Source organism: Rana temporaria, chromosome 3 (genome assembly GCF_905171775.1).
Source record: "Rana temporaria chromosome 3, aRanTem1.1, whole genome shotgun sequence".
In the NCBI taxonomy this organism is placed as follows: domain Eukaryota; kingdom Metazoa; phylum Chordata; class Amphibia; order Anura; family Ranidae; genus Rana; species Rana temporaria.
Window position 1 is genome coordinate 214,248,100 of NC_053491.1, and position 14,009 is coordinate 214,262,108.

The 14,009-nt window shown below is 39.9% G+C and overlaps 1 protein-coding gene across 1 annotated transcript in view; it reads right to left on the reverse strand.

Moving 5' to 3' along the window:
* The window catches only part of LOC120930418 (dynein heavy chain 3, axonemal-like), a 530,045-nt gene that overhangs the window by 142,887 nt on the left and 373,149 nt on the right, over positions 1-14,009 (reverse strand). The gene's annotated exons all lie outside the window — the stretch shown is intronic.

Genomic DNA, 14,009 nt, shown 5'->3' on the forward strand with positions numbered 1-14,009 from the left:
GGTAGTTCAAATCCCCAATTCTATTGTATGTGTAACCTGGGATACCAATTAAATTTAAGTGTTATATTCAAGTAGCCCTAGGTAAATAATTATTTTACATGATTGATAGAATATATACATTTAATATTTCACGCCACCAGAACAGAAACGCTTTCAATGTAATAGACATGTTATTATATACTCTCCTCTTTAGTGAAAGTCTAAGAACAGAACAGAGAGTTTCCGTACAACAACGTTTGACCAGTAACTACCCAGCTACTGCGTCTGATTGCATGTGAGTGATTGTCAGACCATATCTGCTCCTTCTTGGCCTGTTTTGGATTTCTATGTTTAAAGACAGGTCACACATGCTGAAAAAGTTAAGACAATTGTGTAATTACTGTCTACTTTTCATCTTCACATATAGGATATGTACCTAATATGTGTATATCTAACATATATATACCTTATTTTACTTTGCCGTCATGCGGAAGAAATGGGGTTGTAAGAAGTTGGAGATGATTTGGCTGTGGAGTTTAGAAACTCTTGGTAGAGTGCATGAGCCATGCAGTACCGCATTATCTTCTCAAAGTTTATTCAGAAGTAAACAGGGTTGTGGTAAGCAGGGGTACGAATAATCTATGAATCTGCACTGAAAGAATAGGTCTGCGAAGTTTCTAATTTATCCAGGTCATGGTACAGCTAGTAGCAGTCAGCCACATTTAACTGGACCATTGAGGGTCACAGGAATCATATACTGTTGGGTTGCACTTTTAAGCAGGTGCAGTTAGCTAGTCTGCCGTATTCGGCTCTGTCCCCAAATATTGGGGGATAACAAAGAATAGTGTAAGCAGGTTCTAGGTCCCTTTTAGCTAAAGCCCTCCTGTAGTGATGTTATGAGTGAGTCAATGGGTATATATATATATATATATATATATATATATATATATATATATATATATATATATATATTACACCAGGTTGGAAGGAGCCCAATGCAGTTGGGGCAGGGGAGCCAGATATCCCACCAGCATGAAAATGTAGTCAGCTAATGCAGAGACCCTAGACAGGGCTGGAGGACAGAGTAAAATAGTTCAGTACCCAGAAGAGATGTCTATATTCTTCTTGTCTCTTACGGTTGGTGGAGGCTGCAGTGGGTTGCAAAATGACTTTCAGGCCAGGCCAAGTGTTCTCTACAGTGCGTTCTATCCCCCTGATCTCCTGGCTTAGACTGCACGGGGCACCACCTATGTACTGTTGCGTTTTCACCATCAAGAGGCAACTGTGCAGATAGCAAAGCTAACTTGCCACAAATTTGTGGCAGTGTTGCATCTTGTTAGCTTGCTGCTCATTTTCACTGGCAAATTGTACACTCGCAGTTCAAGTTACAGGCAAAGAGACCCCGGTGGTGGGATGACTATTGCACAACATAACCGAACCAGAACTTGAAGCAGACTTACAGAATATTTGCAAAGAAAGTTGATCTGGAGTCATGCAATGTGGACTTGCTGCAATTGTGCATTAAACTTGTGAAGCCTGGGAAGTCTAACAATAGCTTATAAAATAATTTTCCAACTTGCACCTTAATTGCTTGCTATCTGGGTGGAGTCCCTATTGCGTCAGAGAAGGTGGTTTGGCTGGTAATGTGAGTAACGCCAATTATGACTACTTTAAGGTCAATCTTATAAAGACCAGTTTCTCTAGATTGGTAGCTTCTGGACATAAAGGAGAGGTTCAATCACTAAGGACACCACACTCACATGCGCTGCGCATATGCGATCGCTTCTACACGTCTGTGTTGAGGATTTTTTCTACTTGTAAGGAAGCTCCTTGTTTTTACCCTGTTTTATGCGAATTGGAGACTTGGTGGAGCCAGATTACCTATATGCAGCATTCACATGTAGCATTGCACCTGTTTTATTTAATTAAATCTACTTAAAGAGACAATATCGCACTATTTGGAGTTTTATTTTCTTTGCATTATTTGCACTTCCTTTGGATATTTGAGACACTTGCTTTAAATGCCGCCCAGGATACATAGGCTCCTGGTGGGAGACACCCAGGTGACTTGAGACGCCCAGGAGATCTGGATATCCATGGTTGGGGAGCTCTGATCCAATTAGCGCTTTGTGACCTCCCTGAATAAGGGGGGTCACTGGAGTTCCGGTAAGCCTTTCATCTCACTGGGGTGACGGTTCTCACAAGGTCAAGCATTTGTACCAAGTCACTTTATTTCCACAAGGATTTTTAGTCACTTATATGGACTTTTTATCACATATGTCACTTTTTATTATTGCACTTTAATGTTGCATCCTTTTATATGGCACATGGTTTTGTTTACACATTAATTGATATATGCATATTTAATATTATGTAGTTGCATTTCTCTTCACATTTGCACTTTATCGAAACAGGAATATTGATACATGTTTTGCAAGCGCTGCACTCTTTATCCATTGTCCCTAACCTGTTTTGAAGCTGTAGGACATTGAAGAAGGTCCTCATATCTCCCTTGGCTTCTTGCTGGTGGAACCCACTAGTCTTAGGCTACAGGAACAAGCACTTGGGGTTAGGTCTTTTTCTTAGACTGTCCTTTGGGCGCTTTCCTCTGTGTCGGTTGTACTTCCATGAATGATCTTCTCTGTACTAATAAGATTCCTGTGCCTTTGCTCTGTGAATGCTGCTGCTTTGTTGAACTTAGGTAATCAGGATCATTTCTAGTCCTGTGACTTTTGAGGTCAAGGATTAGCAGGATTGCCTGTTTAGCAGATTTCCTCTTAAGGCGCTCCCCAATGGTGCCTCTTACACTCTTAGTGGTGAGAGCATCCAGTTTCATCCTCATCTGCATCTGCTTTGCTTTATGCCCCAACAGTTATGATTAGTATCTAACCAATTTGTTCTGCCTACCCTGATTATGTTGCTCTCCTTGATCCTACCTCTTCAGTCATGCTGAATTTGTGAGACTGGATCCTAGGCTCTTGGTATATTCAGGAGTCACTACCCACCATTCATAGGTGGTTGTTCAGGCCAAATTCAGGGTTCTGCCCAGGAAAGTCTTTTAGCAAGGTAGTTGTCTTTCCCAACATTCCCTTTACACATATAGTTGACCCTTTGGGGTCTGGTGTGTAGAGGCAAAAAGCTTTCCTCCTAGACTGGCTGATCTTCCTATTTTTCATCAGGATCAATTTTTTTAGATTCCTTCTCTGAACCCGTTTACACTAGAGATTTGACCCAATTCCTTTTTGACCTTGTCAGGTTTTATTTTATTTTTTCTTATGTTCATAAGAATTTGTGATTGTTCCACCTTTTTAGGTGGGTCCTAGTTGATCAGCTTCTCATTGGGTCCATGGTTCCACGCCTCTTTCCATATAGACAGTATATGATTCCTTTGCCTCGCAATGGACATCAAGAAAACTGTAGATACAAAAATCCTGTTTTAGCTACTCATCCTACACTTTCTTAGTTCCAATGAATGTCAGAAACATTTCCCAGCATTTATATCCACACGGGTAATTCATCAAGGTCACCATGGGATGCATCAAGGTAGATTTTGATTGCCCAAGAAGTCAGTGAGAGGTGTAACGTTTGTAAACCCACTCTGTTCTAAGTGGAAGCAGAAAACATGGAGTAATATAGTCAGCCTGCATGTGACTGAAGTGACAAATATTGCAGCCCCCCTTTTTTTCAAGCCCAGGAACCCAAGCCTGTACATCCAAAGACACAAGCAAAGAAACTTGATAAATGCAGTGCAGTGCAGTGGAGTAAAGAATGCAAAGACCTGTATGATGGGAAGACAAAACAATTTCTTGACAAACAGTTGATTCAACATAAGAGGGTAAAGACAGGAGACAGTTTTTCTGAACCTTGAGAGAAATTGTTATTTTTTGAGGACAATAATCTGCATATTTTGGACAAAATAGACAACGTTCACAAGTGGCATGAAAGAGACCATCTACACAGAACTGGAACAACCATTACTGAATATTTGTGGGCCCTTCGACATCATCGGCCTTTCACATTTAATGACATTTTACTATCTCTACTCTAGTGATTTGTCATTTTACAACTTCAGGTATGTAATTCAAACAATTAACACTTGCCCCAGACTTCATGGCACCATGGTTATATGATTATTTAATTAGAACATGGTGGTTTCACAAACTTTCATACCTCCCAAGTTCTTGGGTGATTACCGTTATCTTTGACATATCCCATGCCGAATGGATTAAGGTGACTGAGTTACCCATGTGAATATAAATAATGAGATATGTTTCTGACATTCTAATGAATGCTATTGGATTAGAGGTGAAATATCTTGAACATTACATTACAGAACTAATCCAGTTCAATGTGACTACTTGCTAATGAATGAATAGCTTTAGAAGCACCTACTTGAACAGCCTCAGGCTTATAGTACGGTAAATAAACACCAAAAAATAAGCACCAAGCGCATGTCACACATAAAACCAGTTATTTGCTTCTACATTTCCATCTACTTTTTTTCCATAAAAAGAATAATTGAAGAAAACACTCTGCTGTATTTTAAACAAATTGAATGTATACAAGTTAAAGCTTATATTATAAAAATAATAATATCCATTAATTCTTTACATTCATATTGGTGATCCTGTCTTTCTTGTTTGCATATCATTCATGCATTCATCCCCACTGTCAGTTGTCTCCTGTGATTTCTGCTAAAATGCCTCTGTTAATTTGCAATTTAAGCAGCTCTGCAGGCCACTAAATGCCAATTGATTTTGCAATTAATATGATGAACTCTGTTCACTGCAACAATTCTCCCCTAAAGTCCAGAACTGTAGATTAACATAGCTTACATATTTATTTTATATGACACCCTTGTATAATTAGAGAAATACAATAGCACACCGTGTTCCATTATAATCGCCTGGATGCCACTTTTTAATAGTATTTTTGATACACAAAATGCTCATAAATATTGGGAGTTCCCTGTAGTTAGTTCAAACTGGGTACACAACCTGTTTATGTTGTACAATTAATATACTAGATATAAAATAGGCTATCCACCAGCAAAGCTTTATGTAAACCTCTATGAAATATGAACAGAACATATCCCTCTATAGTATAAGAGAAAGGGAGTGTGGGACTTTAAATGAGGCTATTGATTTGTGAAGATAAATGGTTTGAAAGTATTTTTAATTTGCATATTAAATGTGACAATACATAACAACAATGCACATAGTAAAAACAATTTCATATGTACACATACCTGGTGTGGACCTCATGAGTATATGATACATATTACATAGACATATACATACATACATATACATACCTTAACATGACTTACCCAAGCTTTATGAGGCTTAACTTTACGCTGGATGTACGACTTACGTAAACCGCGTATATGAGGGCACCGGGCGTAAGTACGTTTGTGAATCGGCGTATCTCCCTCATCTGCATATTCGATTCGTAAATCAATGGAAGCGCCCCTTGCGGCCAGCGTAAATATGCGCCTACGATACGACGGCGTAGGAAACTTACGTCGGTCGGATGAAGCCTATTTTCAGGCGTATATAGTTCTATGGGCACGGCGCATAGATACGACGGCGCACATTGACACTTACGTTGCGTATCTGTAGATACGTTGGCGTAAGTGTTACGTGAATCCAGGCCATTGAGTCTAAATTGGTTCCTATTAGCAGGCATGTGGATGCATCCTGAAAAACTGACATGTTTCGTGTGAACACTTCCTCATGGGCGGGTGCACAAATTTAGTCTACAATAAACAAGATGGGGTTATTCTAGTAGGGCACTAAACATAACTGGAAAAAACAAATGACAATCCTGATTACTTACGTGAATGTTTTTGTTTTGTTTTTGTTTTTGTTTTGTTTTGTGGTGAATCCCTCACCTGGCTGCACTCTAGGAGAGTACCAGGTATTGTATTGGATACCTCCAATACATTCTTGTAAGAAACACCACCTCTAAGGCATCAGTAAATGAGTCTCTCCACATCCCCAGGAACATGAAGGACCCTAGGAAGGTCTTATGTGTAGAATCACAGTGCCTTTTTATGACCGACATGCTGAGAGAAATATTAGAATATTGCAGTATACAGCCGGTGTATATCTTGCCATCCTCTCCTGTGTTTGGAGAACTTGTACCATGGGGTATGCTTAAATGGAGCTGGATATTATAGGCTGTACTGTGCACAGATCGCCAATGTTGGAAGCATTTAATGCAATGTTTGGTGTTAATGTGGAAAGTCTCACAGTGTGCTGAATTGCTTCATTCAGAGGTTGTGTATGAGAGGCACTCTGGAGTACTGTTGGACAGGTCAGGCGTCTGGGCGGAAGTGCCAGTATATGTGATGTAGTTGGGGTCATTAACCCAAAGGTGAAATTATGTAATGATGGTTTGGTGTGCAGACAGTTGCTGTAAGAGGATCTTGTGCCAGTGGAGTTGGTAGATCGTGACTTTGCCATGGGAGACAACCACTCTACGTTGTGCGATTCCCTTTCAAAGACTGCCTTGCAGAACACTGGTGAAATGAGTTTATAAATAGGTGAAATGAGTTCTGAAATATGTGTTGATATTTCTGACATTGAGGAAAACTGCAAGTCACTGGTAAATGCTGATTTTGTCACCTTGGGTGACAACAAAAATATTGGTAGACCAGATGGTCAAGTTAAAATGGTTGCTGCTAACCCTGGAAAATGTGGTGAGATGTGTAATGGTAGGACAGACACAATAGAGGTTACCAGTGCAGTAGATGGTGGCCCCCTACAGGTTCAGGAGGAAAATGTCCCAAAGCTTATCAAGGTGTCATTAAAAGTGTTTAATTTCCAAATAAAAGTTCCCACACTTATGGCTAAAAAGGTGTTTAAAAATGTGATCCCTTTAGAGGTAAAGAGAAAATGGTTAGGAAAAAATTATCTAGTCCATGATAAGTTCCTTAGTGTTAAAGTGATTAGTGGGGTTATAAAGAAAATGGATGCTTTTGGAAGCGCACACCTGTAAAATGTCTTGGGGATACAGGGAAATTAACCTGATTAGACAGGGTTTGGCTCTTGTGAATGATAGCTGGAACAGAGGTGCCAAATTCAAGAGATTAGGCTTGTGTGTTATGCCCCCTCCGGGGTCAAAACAGTGGAGGAGGATATGTGGCAGAGCGTTGCCCTGCCAGGGTCTAGAATGAGGAGGACCCAAAATTCTCAACCAGATGGGTTGAGGGCCTACAGGGAGCTTGTGACATGAAAAGGAAACTGGCTTTTCAGTTTCTTCAGTGTTTTCTAATGTTTGTTTTTGGACCTGGAGCCTGGAGATTTCAAAGCGATCCAAGTAGGATTCAATTTCCAATCCTGGGTCCAGGTATTCAGAACAGCCAGTATACTTATTGGTCAGGTGTGTGCTGAGCTTTTAGTAGTAACCTGACAATGGTTCTGGGCTCCACACCCGCAGACAGGAGGTCTGGCCTAGGGGTCAGAAGGTCTCCGTGTGGGAGCCAATGCGGCAAGAGGCTGCTAGCTGTGTGCACCAAGTTGGTCGGTGAACAGTCTGTAGGAGACAGAAAAGGGCCTGGGATGTAAGGCCAGAGCAGCAGTGCTGCATGTGAGAGCCAAAAGGGCTAAATGTTGTTTATGTTAATGAAAACCCCTGCAAGGGAAACTCATGTTTTGTGTTTGAACTTTCTCTTAATAAAAATGGGCAAACAAAGCCCTTAAAAGAAGAAACGAGTGGCAGTTTCCTTAAGGTTCTACATTTGATGCTAGTTCTTACACTATTTAACTTAAAATGTAGATATGAGCAAATATAAAGAAATAATTAATATAGTATTTATTAAAAAAATACATCAATGTATTTTAAATAGTGTCTCAGTTGGTGTGCTAGCCTCCAGAATACCCTTGCACATTAGCATTCAGAAGGAGGAGGCAGCACTATTAGCCATTTAGCCTAACATCCTAACATAGACACAGATTGCTGATCGGAGGAGAGAGCACAGAGATGACCTCATGATTGAGCTGCCATGACCAAGTTATGTTGCGTTGACTGCAGTGGAGAGAAATAAATCCTCAGAACATTATACCGTACAGTGTCAATATTATAAAACTGTCTGAACAGGATTATCTGTTAAGCTGCTTACTACACTTTTTTTTTTTATGAAAATGTGTCGCTATAGATTTAAAGCATCTGTAACATATGCCATGTATGACAATAGCATCAAAAGATCAATATTTAACTTCACAAAATTCCAAAAGGTGGATTTTTTAATCAATTCTCTCTGATGGTAGAACACAGATAAAAATAAGCTGAAATAAGCTGGCGCTACACGTGGGGGGGGGGGGACTGCTTTGGGTAAGGGACCTGCAGAGACAACAGGGCACCTGAGTCACAGCTACCCTTTGATTTCCATAGGCTAACTGTTGATGCATAAAACCAGCAGGTAGCTTTTGCTTTAGTTACATTAAAGGAGTTGTAAAGGCAGAAGGTTTTTTATCTTAATGCATTAAGATGAAAAACCTTCTGTGTGTAGTAGCCTCCCCAGCAGCCCCTACTTACTATCCTGAGCCCCATCTCTCTCCAGTAATGTCCATGAGTGTCTTAGCCATCCAGGACTCTCCTCTTGACTGGGCGAGACAAAGCAGGGGCGCCATTGGCTCCCGCGACTGTCAATTAAAGTCAGTCAGCCAATCAGGGGAGAGAGGGGGCAAGGCCGGGTGTCAGGACTCAGTGTCTGGACACGATGCTGTGACACGGCTCAGGTGCCAACATAGGAAGCTGCTGACTGTGAGGGCACTCAATAGGAGGGTGGGGCCAGGAGCAGCAAAGAGGGACCAGAGAAGAGGAGGATACGGGCTGCTCTGTGTTGAACCAACTGCATAGAGGAGGTAAGTATAGCATGTTTGTTATTTTTTTATTTAAATAAGACTTTACAATCACTTTAATGTCACTCTTAGGTTTGAAGCATGTTTTCACTTTTGCAGTCAAATTTTAGAAAACCCCACTATATATTCTGTGTTCCCATTTCCACAGCCCATTTCCACAGCAAAAATATTTCTTATCCTTTTTATCCAAAAGTAAAAAAGTGCTCATCGGATAATACAAACGGCAGCAGTGGAGTCCCCTGATGCATTTTGCAGTAGGTTTCATCGTCACCCCCAGACGATGCAACCTATTGGGAAATGCGTCGGGAGACTCCACTGCTGCCGTTTGTATTATCCGATGATCGCTTTTTTACTTTTGGATATGTAAGTATTCCTACCTACATTAAATTCAACTTTAGTTACTGGATTACGCTATGTGCCTTTTCTCTTTCCTCTCCATATTATTGCACTGACTCTATTCCCTGGCCCCTCATTGGGCATTCTTTGGAAGCACTCACCTATTCACATCATCCTTGTTCCCTTCTGGACTGGCGTGAGTATGTTCTTCTGGGACTGCAGTGACAGCTTCAATTCCACAGTGGATATTCTGCTCAGTTGACCCTTTGAATTTATGTTTATCAGGGTCCACTTCTGGTAAGCCTTTTTTCCATTGGTCAGTGGTGGAATTCTTTCAGCGCACTTCATTCAAGATTCTTGGGAGCACTATTATTTTCAATCACACTGAACTTTTTTTGAGTGGTAGTCTCACCATTGAAGACTTTCACTCATCCATTCAAATATAGGAGTGTCTATCATTACTTTTATCACATTGGACTCTTTCCCGAGGAGTTAGTCCTCTCTCATCTATTCACATTTATTTGTGTTGTATAACCCATTGTTTTTATTATATGCACCATTATTTCATTTGGGTGTTTATTTAACTTATTTGTTTATATGCGCCACACTTTTTATGTGTTTTGTTATTCCACCATTTGTCCATTGGTAGTGTTGGCTGCTCCTTTAGATAGCGCGGAATTTTTCACATTTGGTTATACGGAATTAAATCCATCAATTGACTTCAGTGCAACCACCCTGTTGTATTTTTTCGATGGGATCACTGCCGGTAGCTATAGCCCCCCTAGCAGTGATTATTGTGTGCTGCCAGCAGTGAAGGCTCCCTGTCTGCAGAACACAATAGCGCTGCTGGAAGGATTCCCTCATCCACACTGAGTGTGTTGATGGGGGAATCCCGAAATTTTCTTTCCTTTTATCTGTGGTGAAAGAATGCAATGTCCCAGGTTTGTCCTCTTTAACATACAATGCAAGAAGCCTAGTCCTAAACTTTCAACCCTTTGTTAGGACAGACAGTGTTGAAATCATTTTACAATTGATGATGAAGATCTGCCTGTACAGTATAGTCAGGGTTAAATATGGCAAACACAGCTGCCCAGCTCTCTCATAAACAAAGAGCACTCCCTAGGATTTTTTCCTCATCAAAGGGTCCAGAATAAAGCATCTAAAAAAAGGTAGGTTGCAAATTTTAAAGGTTATTTTATTTTTTTAGATTGTGCTATATGAATGGGGGCAAGTAAGAAATATAAAGTGGGTATTGTCCAAATTTTGCTGTAAATGTAGAAATACGCTTTAAGCTCAGTGAACATTTTGAATGGAATTACTGATTTTGTATGAAAGGGCTTTCCTCTTAAAAACGAAGTATATTTTGTTTGTATTGTTCATACTTACCTAGGTGGATGCAGCATCGATCCGCCTCATCTGTCCCCCCGGCACCTCTACACTGAGAATCCAGTGAACATAACACCGCCTGTCGCTCAGCAAAGTGCTGCAGACTGTCATTCACGGCTCACTGCTCTGCCTCCTTCTCGCTCACTGGAGCGCTGAGCTGTGGAGGGGGTGGGAGCGGCCGACTCAGGCTCTCAGCAGTTTGCTGAGAGGCTGAGCCCAGGTGTCAGTCCAAGGATCTAGGTGGATCCCAACTCCATGGTCGTGATGACGCTAAGCCTGGACCGTCTCCTAGTCACTCTTGCCCAGATTCACAAACGAGATACAACGGTGTATCTCCAGATACGCCGTCGTATCTCTGAGTTGTGCCGTCGTATCTATGCGCCTCATTCTTAGAATCAGTTACGCATAGATTTCCCTTAGATCCGACAGGCGTAAGTCTCTTACGCCGTCGGATTGTAACTGCATATTTACGCTGGCCGCTAGGGGCGTGTACGCTGATTTACGCGTCGAAATATGTAAATCAGCTAGATACGCGAATTCACGAACGTACGCCCGGCTGACACAGTACAGTTACGCCGTTTACGTTATGCTTTTCCCAGCGTAAAGTTACCCCTGCTATATGAGGTGTAAGTGCGGCGTACCAATGTTAAGTATGGCCGTCGTTCCCGCGACGAAATTTGGAAATTTTACGTCGTTTGCGTAACTCGTCCGTGAATGGGGATGGATGTAATTTACGTTCACGTCAAAACCAATACGTCCTTGCGGCATATTAGGAGCAATGCACACTGGGAGATTTCCACGGACGGCGCATGATCACGTCGGGTCATGGTTCTTTTACATAACACACGCCCCCCTGTTCCAAATATGAATTAGGCGGGCTTACGCCGGCCGATTTATGCTACGCCGCTGCAACTTACGGAGCAAGTGCTTTAAGAATACAGCACTTGCCCGTCTAAGTTGCGGAGGCGTAACGTAAATCGGATACGTTACGCCGCCGCAAAGATACGCCGCTGTATGAGAATCTGGCCCTCTCTGCTGATAATGAGTCACAGGAGTGCAAAACAAACTGCACTCCTGTGATCCACAAGAAAAGTACAGCAAAACAAGCTTAGGCTATACTTCTCTCTTAAATGCTTAGTACATTCAGACTCCTCTCAGTATGGCCAGCATGTGCGTTACACTTTCAGTGTTCATGTGCTTTATTGTGACAAAGTGGAGGCTAGGGCACATTTTTCATACCTTATTGCTACTTGATCATCACTTTGGGAAAGGGCAGCAATAAGATTTTTCCGTTTTCTAAAAAAAAGGGTTTCTACATATAACCAGTGTAACCCAGTAAAATCCATCAAGAAAGCAGCTTATCTGCTATAAAAAAAAAAAACACCTAATATAAATAAACTAGTGTTTTAGTAGACAATATAGTGACACGAACTGTATTCTTTATGTTTTGTGTATTAAACACAAGTTTTATTATGTCTAACAATCTCGCTAAACCAACAGAGGGCGACATTTAGCTATGAAACAAGCACTGCATAGTAAACTTTATGATAAGATTGGATCTTGTTCAACTAACATAAAACTTTGATTCATAATTATAACAACTTTCTATGAAAAACTTCAAACTTGAAATAGCTACTGTGCAGAGTCTCTCTTAACCAGCTCCAAGTAAGTCAGTCTGCTTGTTTTAGTAGTCTTTTTAAGCTTTTCATTGATTTGTTGCAGGTTATTTTACTTTGCCAGCAGCAGAGTGCAAGCTTTCCAGACACAAAGGACTTTAAATGTTCTTAAATGTACCTTTAGTCATAATCAGGCTCTTGATTTAATTTGTTTTGCCTACCTAACATGCACATGTGCTATTCAGTGCCTGTTTGACAAGCCTTCCATATGTGGTGACAACAAGGCGCAGTCATATTGCTGCAGAGTAAACAGAGTACTCAACAGAGTAAAATGACACACTGGCTTAACATCTCTAACCTATTCTACTGACAAGATACTCAGTACCCCTTGAGATCGTTTCTTTTAATAACATATCTACCATTCACTGCCCACGTAATATGAAAATGACAAAATTGTTCAGATGGTGAATCATTTGTGCGTAGGAGAAACTTAAAATTTATGTAAAGTCAAAACTTTTTTTGGATAGAGTAGTAAAGGTTTAGAACCTTGTCAGTTTTTTATTGCTGTCTATGACCTCAGGGAAATCCAACAATTTTGAGTTGTCCCTGGAACAGGAGGTGAGGGAAACCTATTCTGATAACAACAAATCTAAAAGGGAATTACTGTTAGCTTTTGATACATGAGTTTCTACTTTCTGCAGTGCTTTAGGGAAACAAAGGGAAATATTCATGATGGGAAAAAGAAAAAGAAAAAGAAGAACGAAGAAGAAGAAAGAAGAAAGAATAAGAAAGAAGAAAGAAGAAGAAGGAAGAAGAAAGAAGAAGGAAGAAGAAAGAAGAAGAAAGAAGAAGAAAGAAGAAAGAAGAAGAAGAAGAAGAAAGAAGAAAGAAGAAGAAAGAAGAAAGAAGAAGAAAGAAGAAAGAAGAAGAAAGAAGAAAGAATAAGAAGAAAGAAGAAGAAGAAAGAAGAAGAAAGAAGAAAGAAGAAAGAAGAAGAAGAAAGAAGAAGAAGAAAGAAGAAAGAAGAAAGAAGAAGAAGAAAGAAGAAAGAAGAAGAAGAAAGAAGAAAGAAGAAGAAAGAAGAAAGAAGAAAGAAGAAAGAAGAAGAAGAAAGAAAGAAGAAAGAAGAAAGAAGAAAGAAGAAGAAGAAAGAAGAAGAAGAAAGAAGAAGAAAGAAGAAAGAAGAAAGAAGAAGAAGAAAGAAGAAGAAGCAAGAAGAAGAAGAAGAAAGAAAGAAGAAAGAAGAAAGAAGAAAGAAGAAAGAAGAAAGAAGAAAGAAGAAAGAAGAAAGAAGAAAGAAGAAAGAAGAAAGAAGAAGAAAGAAGAAAGAAGAAAGAAGAAGAAGAAAGAAGAAAGAAGAAGAAGAAAGAAGAAAGAAGAAAGAAGAAGAAGAAGAAAGAAAGAAGAAAGAAGAAAGAAGAAAGAAGAAAGAAGAAAGAAGAAAGAAGAAAGAAGAAAGAAGAAAGAAGAAGAAGAAGAAGAAAGAAGAAAGAAGAAAGAAGAAGAAGAAAGAAGAAAGAAGAAGAAGAAAGAAGAAAGAAGAAGAAGAAAGAAGAAAGAAGAAAGAAGAAAGAAGAAAGAAGAAAGAAGAAGAAGAAAGAAGAAAGAAGAAGAAGAAAGAAGAAAGAAGAAAGAAGAAAGAAGAAGAAGGAAGAAGAAAGAAGAAGGAAGAAGAAAGAAGAAGAAAGAAGAAGAAAGAAGAAGAAAGAAGAAAGAAGAAGAAAGAAGAAAAAAAAAAAAAAAAAAAGAAAGAAGAAAAAGAAAGAAGAAGAAAAAAGAAAAAAGAAAGAAGAAGAAGAAAGAAGAAGAAGAAAGAAGAAAGAAG